This window comes from Rhinoderma darwinii, chromosome 6 (genome assembly GCF_050947455.1).
Source record: "Rhinoderma darwinii isolate aRhiDar2 chromosome 6, aRhiDar2.hap1, whole genome shotgun sequence".
Taxonomy (NCBI): Eukaryota; Metazoa; Chordata; class Amphibia; order Anura; family Rhinodermatidae; genus Rhinoderma; species Rhinoderma darwinii.
In genome coordinates this window covers 94,315,544-94,325,811 of record NC_134692.1, presented here as the reverse complement: position 1 = coordinate 94,325,811, position 10,268 = coordinate 94,315,544, and the positions used below count along the sequence as shown (strand labels likewise).

Genomic DNA, 10,268 nt, shown 5'->3' with positions numbered 1-10,268 from the left:
CCGTTTTTCGGGCCGTAAACGTCCTGAAAAACAGCGCCTCCAAATATCTGCCCATTGATTTCCATAAGAAAAACAGTGTTCTGTTCCGGCGGGGCGTTTTCTACGGCCACGTAAAAAAACGGCTGCGAAAAAGAAGCAGCTGTTATAAACGCCGCGAAAATAAGCAGCGAAAAGAAACAGCTGTTATAAACGCCGCGAAAAATGCGACTTTGATTAAAAAACTTCTGGAAATCAGGAACTATTTTCCCTTGAAAACCGCTACGTATTTTGAGACTTGTTTTATTTTGTGTGTGCACATACCCTTAGCCAGTTCAAAGAGCAGCTCTCATTCTGGAGAACACAATGCATCCATGTCAGCACTCGTTGAAAGTTTCTCATTAGTACCAATATAATAATCTGGTTTCCCAGAATATCATTTTAGGTGGGGCTTTTCAAATGAAAAGTGCTAAGCCTTGATCCTTGAGCTGGGATCTTAGGCTGGGTTCACACGAGCATGTTACGTCCGTAATGGACCGAACACACTGCAGGGAGCCGGGCTCCTAACATCATAGTTATGTATGATGCTAGGAGTCCCTGCCTCTCCGTGGAACTACTGTCCCATACTGAAAACATGATTACCGTACAGGACAGTTGTCCCGCAGTGAGGCAGGGACTCCTAGCATCGTACATAACTATGATGCTAGGAGCCCGGCTCCCTGCAGTGTGTTCGGTCCGGGACTTGCGGCCGAAATACGTTCCGTCCATTACGGACGTAACATGCTCGTGTGAACCCAGCCTTTGGTTCCTAATTAGAATATTATTGGCCTAATGCATAAAAACTATTGCAAATGTAACCCACATTATTCTTGAAAGAAGTGATCTGAATGGTTCCTATGGGAAACTCCTCCACTTTTAGTTCGTACTAGTTTTTATGCATGAAGCCCACTATGCTTACATGCACATTTTAATACAGCACATTCTATCGACCATCCACATTATTTATATACATATACAGTGAGGGAAATAAGTATTTGATCCCTTGCTGATTTTGTAAGCTTGCCCACTGTCAAAGACATGAACAGTGTAGAATTTTTAGGCTAGGTTAATTTTACCAGTGAGAGATAGATTATATTAAAAAAAAAAAGAAAATCACATTGTCAAAATAATATATATTTATTTGCATTTTGCACAGAGAAATAAGTATTTGATCCCTTTGGCAAACAAGACTTAATACTTGGTGGCAAAACCCTTGTTGGCAAGCACAGCAGTCAGACGTCTTTTGTAGTTGATGATGAGGTTTGCACACATGTTAGATGGAATTTTGGCCCACTCCTCTTTGCAGATCATCTGTAAATCATTAAGATTTCGAGGCTGTCGCTTGGCAACTCGGATCTTCAGCTCCCTCCATAAGTTTTCGATGGGATTAAGGTCTGGAGACTGGCTAGGCCACTCCATGACCTTAATGTGCTTCTTTTTGAGCCACTCCTTTGTTGCCTTGGCTGTATGTTTCGGGTCATTGTCATGCTGGAAGACCCAACCACGAGCCATTTTTAATGTCCTGGTGGAGGGAAGGAGGTTGTCACTCAGGATTTGACAGTACATGGCTCCATCCATTCTCCCATTGATGCGGTGAAGTAGTCCTGTGCCCTTAGCAGAGAAACACCCCCAAAACATAATGTTGCCACCTCCATGCTTGACAGTGGGGACGGTGTTCTTTGGGTCATACGCAGCATTTCTCTTCCTCCAAACACGGCGAGTTGAGTTAATGCCAAAGAGCTCAATTTTAGTCTCATCTGACCACAGCACCTTCTCCCAATCACTCTCAGCTGTGGTCCCAGCTGCCTTGAGATCATTAACAAGTTCCCCCCGTGTAGTTTTCGGCTGAGCTCTCACCTTCTCAGGATCAAGGATACCCCACGAGGTGAGATTTTGCATGGAGCCCCAGATCGATGTCGATTGACAGTAATTTTGTATGTCTTCCATTTTCTTACTATTGCACCAACAGTTGTCTCCTTCTCACCCAGCGTCTTACTTATGGTTTTGTATCCCATTCCAGCCTTGTGCAGGTCTATGATCTTGTCCCTGACATCCTTAGAAAGCTCTTTGGTCTTGCCCATGTTGTAGAGGTTAGAGTCAGACTGATTAATTGAGTCTGTGGACAGGAGTCTTTTATACAGGTGACCATTTAAGACAGCTGTCTTTAATGCCGGCACCAAGTTGATTTGGAGCGTGTAACTGGTCTGGAGGAGGCTGAACTCTTAATGGTTGGTAGGGGATCAAATACTTATTTCTCTGTGCACAATGCAAATAGATATATATAATTTTGACTGTGATTTTCAGTTTTTTTTTTAAATATAATCTATCTCTCACTGGTAAAATTAACCTAGCCTAAAAATTCTAGACTGTTCATGTCTTTGACAGTGGGCAAACGTACAAAGTCAGCGAGGGATCAAATACTTATTTCCTTCACTGTATATATATATATATATATATATATATACATATATATATATATATATATATATATATATATATATATATATAAATGAAAGAAAGACAGCAGCGCTCTGTAGCAAATCCCACTGCAGTGACGGGTGCACAGCAGATAATCCTGATCCAAGGATTGTATAATATATCAAGAAGACATTCTGCAGCACTCCAATTTAAGCAAAAAAATAAAGTGCTTTGTTCAAACGAATGCAGAGATGCAACATTTCTGTCCAGCCTTAGGACCTTTCTCAAACATTAATTTCTTCTTGATATATATGATATATATATATATATATATTGGACTGAACACGATTCCAGCGACACTGCCATTCTTCGTAGCAGTGCTGAAAGTCTTCATGAGAGAGGTTGTTCAGAACCCTCGACTGGACGTTCTCAACAGTACCAAAATGGTGTTCTTTTCGGGGAACACAACACAGTGCCAAGTCAGGGCTTAGGGTAGGGATGTTTTGTTGTGTCGAAAACTCCCTCACAGCCAATGATATGTGACTCATTGTCATGGTGGAGGGTCCATGTTTTGGCAATGTCAAAGCACACTCGCAAAACCCCAAAAATATCGGTCCGGATTCAGAGCAGCCTTGATATCGGCCACATTTTCATCAGTTCTTGACATTGAAGGTAAATGAAAATTTGGGCTGACAACAAAGCAGCTTTTCCGGTGCTTTCTTCAGCATCTCTAAGGCTATGTTCACACAGAGTTTTTTGCAGGTGGAATTTCTGCCTCAAAATTCCGTTTGGAAGTTTGAGGCAGATTTTCCTCTCCCTGCACACCGATTTTCGCAGCGTTTTTCACCCGCGGCCATTGAGCGCCGCGGGCTTAAAATGCTGCGAAATACGCTTTCTCGGCCTCCCATTGCAGTCAATGGGAGGTCAGAGGCGTAAATGACCAAAGATAGGGCATGTCCCTTCTCGCGGGAGAAAACTGCCCTTGCCTCCCATTGAAATCAATGGGAGGCATTTTAGGGCCGTTTTTGACGAGTTTTGCGGCGCGGTTTTCACATCAAAAAACTTGTCAAAAAACTCAGTGTGAACATAGCCTAAGGTTTCTGAAGCTTTTTTCCAGGTTTCACGCAAAATTTGATTGCGTAACGCTGCTCAATGATCCTCTGCATTTTTGTCTGTGACGAGAGGGAAAAACAAGGGTGCACCTCTGGAACGTACCAACGTTTTGAAAGGCTCGGGCACAACTAAGGATGGTCCGACTTTATATATTATTTTTTTATGTTTAATATTTTTTAATATTTGTATATTAAAAAAATTACAGATTAAAACTAGGCTGGTCTCATTCCCAGATGTCTTCCTCTTATTTCAACTTCATCCACTGTATTAGGGGTCAGTAGGATAAACTATCATATCCAGGTAATGATCTTCCCATGGTAGTATATTTTAAGTTCAAGTCCCCCTTCTGAACACAAGAGATGTGACGCTGCGACCCGAGTATCCTCCAAAACTGAAGGTCAGTGTGGGCAGTTCATTGGTTACTTCAAACTCTTCTCCAACTCTTCTCCAAACTGACCAAGCAACTCCTCTTTGGTTCAATTGCAGGATGTAATGATAAAAATACCATTCGGTTTTAAAACCCGTCAAAGTGACTGTATATATTGCATGCGTTTTTCTTCTGAACCATTGGGGTCTAGGCTCACTGCATCGAAGGTGCCTTTATCCAAACCTATGTCATACTGTTCTGAAGGACTAAAGGAGCCTAGGAAATCTGCTACCTGGAGATGTACACTTTGAGACACTCCTTCCTTTTCACATATGTTTCTTGCAAGTGTGCTATAGCATCTAAACAGTAGTCAATACCCATGAGATTGCTGTACCCCAACTTTGCCAATTCCACCAGTAGCATGCAATTCCCGGTGCCAATGTCCACTATTAAGGTTGTCAGCTGTATCTTTGTGTGCCCTCCCCCCCAACATTTTATATACTGATTATATGGGTTCATTTTCATTATATGGATAAGGGGATTTTGGTTGCTCTCCATATTGGTATAGAATTCTTATCATCTGTTTTTATTGCAGATTCTGGGAGGTCCACCAACTTGGACTTTAAGGCCAGGGAAAGGTCCTGGTTGACCAAATTAGATTTGGTCTTTAGAAATGAGTCCACAGTGGGAGATCATGACACCTGTGGAAACATTGCTGCTATTAAAAATAATTTTAAATCCTTGTTCCACAAACGTACGAGGACATGATGGAATAAGGCCTTTTTGAGGAAATACCTATACCCCTTATACCTAGGGGTCTTAGGATTCAAGTGTTTCCTTCTTTTAATGGAATGGATGATAGTTTTAGCACCCGGTGGGAGGAAAATTGTAGGGGATCGTCCCAAACTTTCATGGAGTTGCTGATTGGCCTAGACAAACAAACAGTTGAAACGATAGATCGTGATATCGAACAAGTACAGACACAGCTTAAAACAAAATTGAGTGATGAAGATTGGAGAACCTTCTTTCAACAACTCGAGATACCAAAACACGCAAATTCCAACGCGATTTGAATGATAAAATATCAAATCGGATGTATAGGTGGCGTCGCTCAAAACCAATCAGTTGGGATATGAGAAGATCTCCCTCTGCATCATCAGGGAATTCTGTATCGGAACCCGATCATAATGCACAGAGAGGCAAGACATGGAGTGGTACGGACTATAGGAAACAAAAGGAGGCATAGATTGGATGAGCAATGTATGCAACCATATGACTATGATACCTCCAACAGACAAAGAGGAGACACCCTTAGTAACCAAACATCTGACAACTCGAGAATGAAGGTAATTAACTTATCTAATCATGATTTCTCACCTGCTGATATTGGGGGATGACGTTTGCAACTTCCACTCATTATGATGCCTTCACAGCAGTAAAGGACCTACATCTTTTTGCCCGGACACTGCTATATAAAAGATGGTTTCATAGAAAGGAGGACAACACCTTTGATACACCAGAAGAGTTAGAGGCATTGCAGTCCTTACAACAATTACTCAGTGAACAAGAAAATTTTGACACAGGTAGGATTCCTCAATCGATAAGAAAACGATCAACTAAGTTTCCTCCATTTGCCATGTGTCCACCGATTGATTTATTTGTTAAAATAGTGTCTCAAGATCTTGAGAAAATACCTGCATCCATCAGGCATGATAATTTGACTCCAGTTGAGCGAGAGAGTTTAAAAAGGTTGAAATCTCTTAAAGACACTGTATCCAAACCTGCAGATAAGGGTGGCAATATAGTTGTTTGGCCAAAGGACATGTACAAAAGGGAAGCATATCGTCAATTGAGGAATACTACGTGCTACAAAAAGCTGACTTTTAATCCTCCTTCTTGTTTCAGTGCTCTACTCCATAACATACTGAGAGAGTCTTTGGATGAGGGTATCATCTCTGCTGCTTTATTGGAATGCCTTGTGGTACAAGAACCTACAGTGGCGAGTTTGTATCTACTGCCAAAAATACATAAGAACCCTAAATTACCACCAGGTCGCCCCATTATTTCTGGGAGAGGGAACCTTTGTGACAATATAAGTAAGTAGATCGATGCCATTTTAAAACCATTTGTAGAAACTCTGCCTTCGTACCTAAGAGATTCGGCGGACCTCCTCCAGAAATTGGAGGGGGTTCATTTAGAATCCAATATGCTGTTGGCCACCTGTGATGTCGAATCATTATATACTAACATCAGACACCAGGATGGCATTCAGGCAGTAGCTTATTTCTTGAGGATGACTGACATTAATCCATCTATGTCACAACTTACCTTTACTCTCTTGGAGTTTGTGCTCACGCATAATTTTTTCACCTTTAATGGATCCTTCCACCTACAGCTCCAGGGCATGGCAATGAGGGCGGCCTTTGCACCATCATATGCCAAACTTTTCCTGTGGGTGTGAAAGAGGGATTTATTCTTGTCTGATCGGATTTCATCAATGAACAAGGTGGTCCTTTGGACAAGGTTCATTGATGACATCTTTCTAATTTGGCAAGGCACTAAAGATGAGTTCTCTTCTTTCATGACAGAACTGAATGATAATAGTCTCAACATTCGATTGACTTGGAAAATGGACAAAATGGTCATCGATTTCCTGGATATACTCATTAAGGGTGATAATGAGGGTTATATTGTAAAGGATCTACCAGGCACAGCTTCGGGGTTAAAGGAACAGTGTCATCACAAATTATTTTTTTATATGTTAAAGATGTTAGTGCTTTATTAAAAACGTTTATATTTATTTGTGTGTTTGTGTTTTACTTTTTCTTATTTTTACACTTTTTCTTCCCTATGGGGGCTGCCATGTTTTGTTCCATTTCTGTATGTGTCGATTAACGACACATACAGACATGGAATACGGCAGCCACAGTCCCATAGGGACTGCGAACGGCTCCCGTCCCATTCACTTGTGTGTACGGCGTCTGTGTGGGAACTGCGCATGCGCCGCTCCCACACAGTCCAATTTGAAATTGGCGCCATCCGGCGCCATTTTCCTGTGGACCGGAAGTCGCGGCCGGACAGTAATATTACTACTTCCGGTCGCGGCTTCCGTACTTGTGCACTTGGACCAGCGGCAGCAGACGGAGCGGACGGGCCGGAGGGAGCCGCGGCGGCAGGAGCAGGTAAGAGATTTCAATGTATGTTCGTGTTTGTGTGTGTTTACTACTGTATGTAAACCTACTACACTGTGTGTTAGCTCAAAAAATGGCGACACACAGTGTAGGAGGTTACACCGTTCAAACCCCTCGTTTATCCCGGCACTAGCCAGAATAAATGAGGGGGGGATGCTGAGAGCTCACTAGAGCGAGGGCTTTTTACCCAATTTTGCAATGCTGCAATTTTGGGAATAGCTCCATCTAGTGACCAGAAATGGGAAATATTATAAATTAGAATTAATTAATAATATTTCCTGACTCGTGAAAAAAAACATTTTTTTTTTAACAATGTTTAATCACCCACACACTAAATGTTTAATTTAAAAAAACAAAACATGTTTTTCTGGCAACACATTCCCTTTAACTCCCTTAATTAATCAGTCAGCACCTGAATCTACATCCCTGAGACTGACTCCAGCTTCCACCACTCAGGCTGGCAGGCTTAGGAGTGGGAGAGCCTATCGCAGCCTGGCCAGACTCAGCTAGCTCCCGCCCTCTGTCTATTTATACCTGCATTTCCTGTTCCTCCTTGCTTGTTATTCTTTTTCGTGTGGTTTCCTGGCCCAGCTACAGCTCCTTCTATTTTGTTCCTGCTCCATACAGACCCTGGCTTACTGACTACTCTTCTGCTCTTCGTTTGGTACCTCGCACACTCCTGGCTTGACTCGGCTCGTTCACCACTCTGGTTGCTCACGGTGTTGCCGTGGGCAACTGCCCCTTTCCCTTGCTTGTATTCCCTTGTATGTTTGTCGTGCACTTACTGAGTGCAGGGACCGCCGCCCAGTTGTACCCCGTCGCCTAGGGCGGGTCGTTGCAAGTAGGCAGGGACAGAGTGGCGGGTAGATTAGGGCTCACTTGTCCGTTTCCCTACCCCCCGGTCATTACATAATAACATGCCCATACCTAGTCTACCCTGGTCCCTGACACCACTATGAACCCCCGTGAGGCCCTGACTCAGCAAATGCAGGGTCTCTCCCTACAGGTCCAGGCCCTGGCTCAGAGGGTCAACCAGCCTGATGCTACCTTGGTAGTTCCCCTCACCGCACCTCTTGAACCCCACCTCAAGTTGCCCGACCGGTTCTCAGGGGACCGGAGGGCTTTTCTCTCCTTTTCGGGAGAGTTGTAGGCTTTACTTTCGTTTAAAGCCTCATTCCTCAGGTTCTGAGAGCCAGCGGGTGGGTATAATTATGTCCCGGCTCCAGGAAGGGCCCCAAGAGTGGGCCTTCTCCTTGGCTCCTGACGCCCCTGAACTTTCCTCCGTTGATTGTTTCTTTTCTGCTCTCGGACTTATTTATGACGAGACTGACAGGACTGCCTTTGCCGAGAGTCAGCTGGTGACCTTACGTCAGGGTAAGAGACCTGTTGAGGAGTATTGCTCTGACTTTAGGAAGTGGTGCGTAGCTTCTCGGTGGAATGACCCTGCCTTAAGGTGCCAGTTTAGGTTGGGTCTGTCGAATGCCCTGAAAGACCTGTTAGTTAGCTATCCCTCTTCTGACTCCCTAGACCAGGCTATGGCTTTAGCGGTACGACTTGACCGACGTCTCAGGGAACGACAACATGAACGTTTATGTGTTTTCTCCTCCGACTCCCCCATGATGCCTCCCGAAGTTCCGTTGCTTCGTTCCTCCAGGAAAGACTCAGAGATACCTATGCAACTCGGGGCCTCCGTGTCCCCCCAACAACGTAGAGAATTCCGCAGAAAGAATGGTCTCTGCTTCTACTGTGTGGATGACAAGCATCAAGTGAACAACTGTCCTAAGCGTAAGAATGCAGCCAGAGAACTTCCGCGCCTAAGTGATCATCGGGGAGGTTACTTGGGCGCACAGGTATTTCCAGTAAATAGGAAACGTACTAAGATCTTGCTTCCCTTTCAGGTCTCTTTTGGTGGTAGGTCTGCTACCGGCAGTGCCTTCGTGGATTCAGGGTCCTCTACTAATATTATGTCTGTGGAATTTTCTATGTCTCTTGCTATGCCTCTGATTGATTTGCCTAAACTTGTCCCGATAGTGGGTATCGACTCCACTCCTCTTGCTAATGGTTATTTTACACAGCATACCCCTGTTTTTGAACTCCTTGTTGGCTCCATGCATTTGGAGCAATGCTCTGTACTGTTGATGCAGGGATTATCGTACGATTTGGTTCTAGGCCTTCCCTGGTTGCAGTTGCATAATCCCACATTTGACTGGAATACTGGGGAGCTAACCAAATGGGGTAATGAATGTTGTACGTCATGTTTTTCTGTTAATTCTATGTCTCCCCCTGAGGAGGCGAATACGCTACCCGAGTTTGTTCAGGACTTCGCTGATGTTTTCTCTAGGGAGGCCTCCGAAGTGTAGTCTCCTCATAGAGAATACGATTGCGCTATCGAATTGGTACCAGGAGCTAAGCTTCCTAAGGGTAGGATATTTAATCTTTCTTGTCCCGAACGTGAAGCCATGAGAGAGTATATCCAGGAATCCCTGGCCAAGGGTTACATTCGTCCCTCTTCTTCTCCGGTAGGTGCTGGCTTCTTCTTCGTGGGGAAGAAGGATGGTGGTCTTAGGCCATGCATTGACTACCGTAGCCTGAATAAGGTCACGGTAAGGAACCAGTATCCCCTTCCTTTGATTCCTGATCTCTTTAATCAGGTTCAGGGGGCCCAATGGTTCTCTAAATTGGATCTACGGGGGGCGTATAACCTTATTCGCATCAAAGAGGGGGATGAGTGGAAGACTGCGTTTAACACGCCCGAAGGCCATTTCGAATACCTCGTCATGCCCTTTGGGTTGTGTAATGCCCCTGCGGTCTTCCAGAATTTCATAAATGAGATTTTGAGAAATTACCTGGGGATATTTCTTGTAGTGTACCTTGATGACATACTGGTGTTTTCCAAGGACTGGTCCTCCCACATTGAGCATGTCAGGAAGGTGCTCCAGGTCCTTCGGGAAAACAAACTGTTTGCCAAAACCGAAAAATGTGTGTTTGGGGTACAGGAGATACCATTTTTGGGTCAAATCCTCACTCCTCATGAATTCCGCATGGACCCCGCCAAGGTTCAGGCTGTGGCGGAATGGGTCCAACCTGCCTCCCTGAAGGCGTTACAGTGTTTTTTGGGGTTCGCTAATTATTACAGGAGATTTATTGCTAACTTCTCGGTCATC

At 44.1% G+C, this 10,268-nt stretch overlaps 1 pseudogene; it reads right to left on the bottom strand.

Moving 5' to 3' along the window:
* Positions 1 to 3,879: 3,879 nt before the first annotated feature.
* On the bottom strand, positions 3,880 to 4,471 carry LOC142656613 (EEF1A lysine methyltransferase 2 pseudogene; annotated as a pseudogene).
* Between the last annotated feature and the right edge of the window lie 5,797 nt (positions 4,472 to 10,268).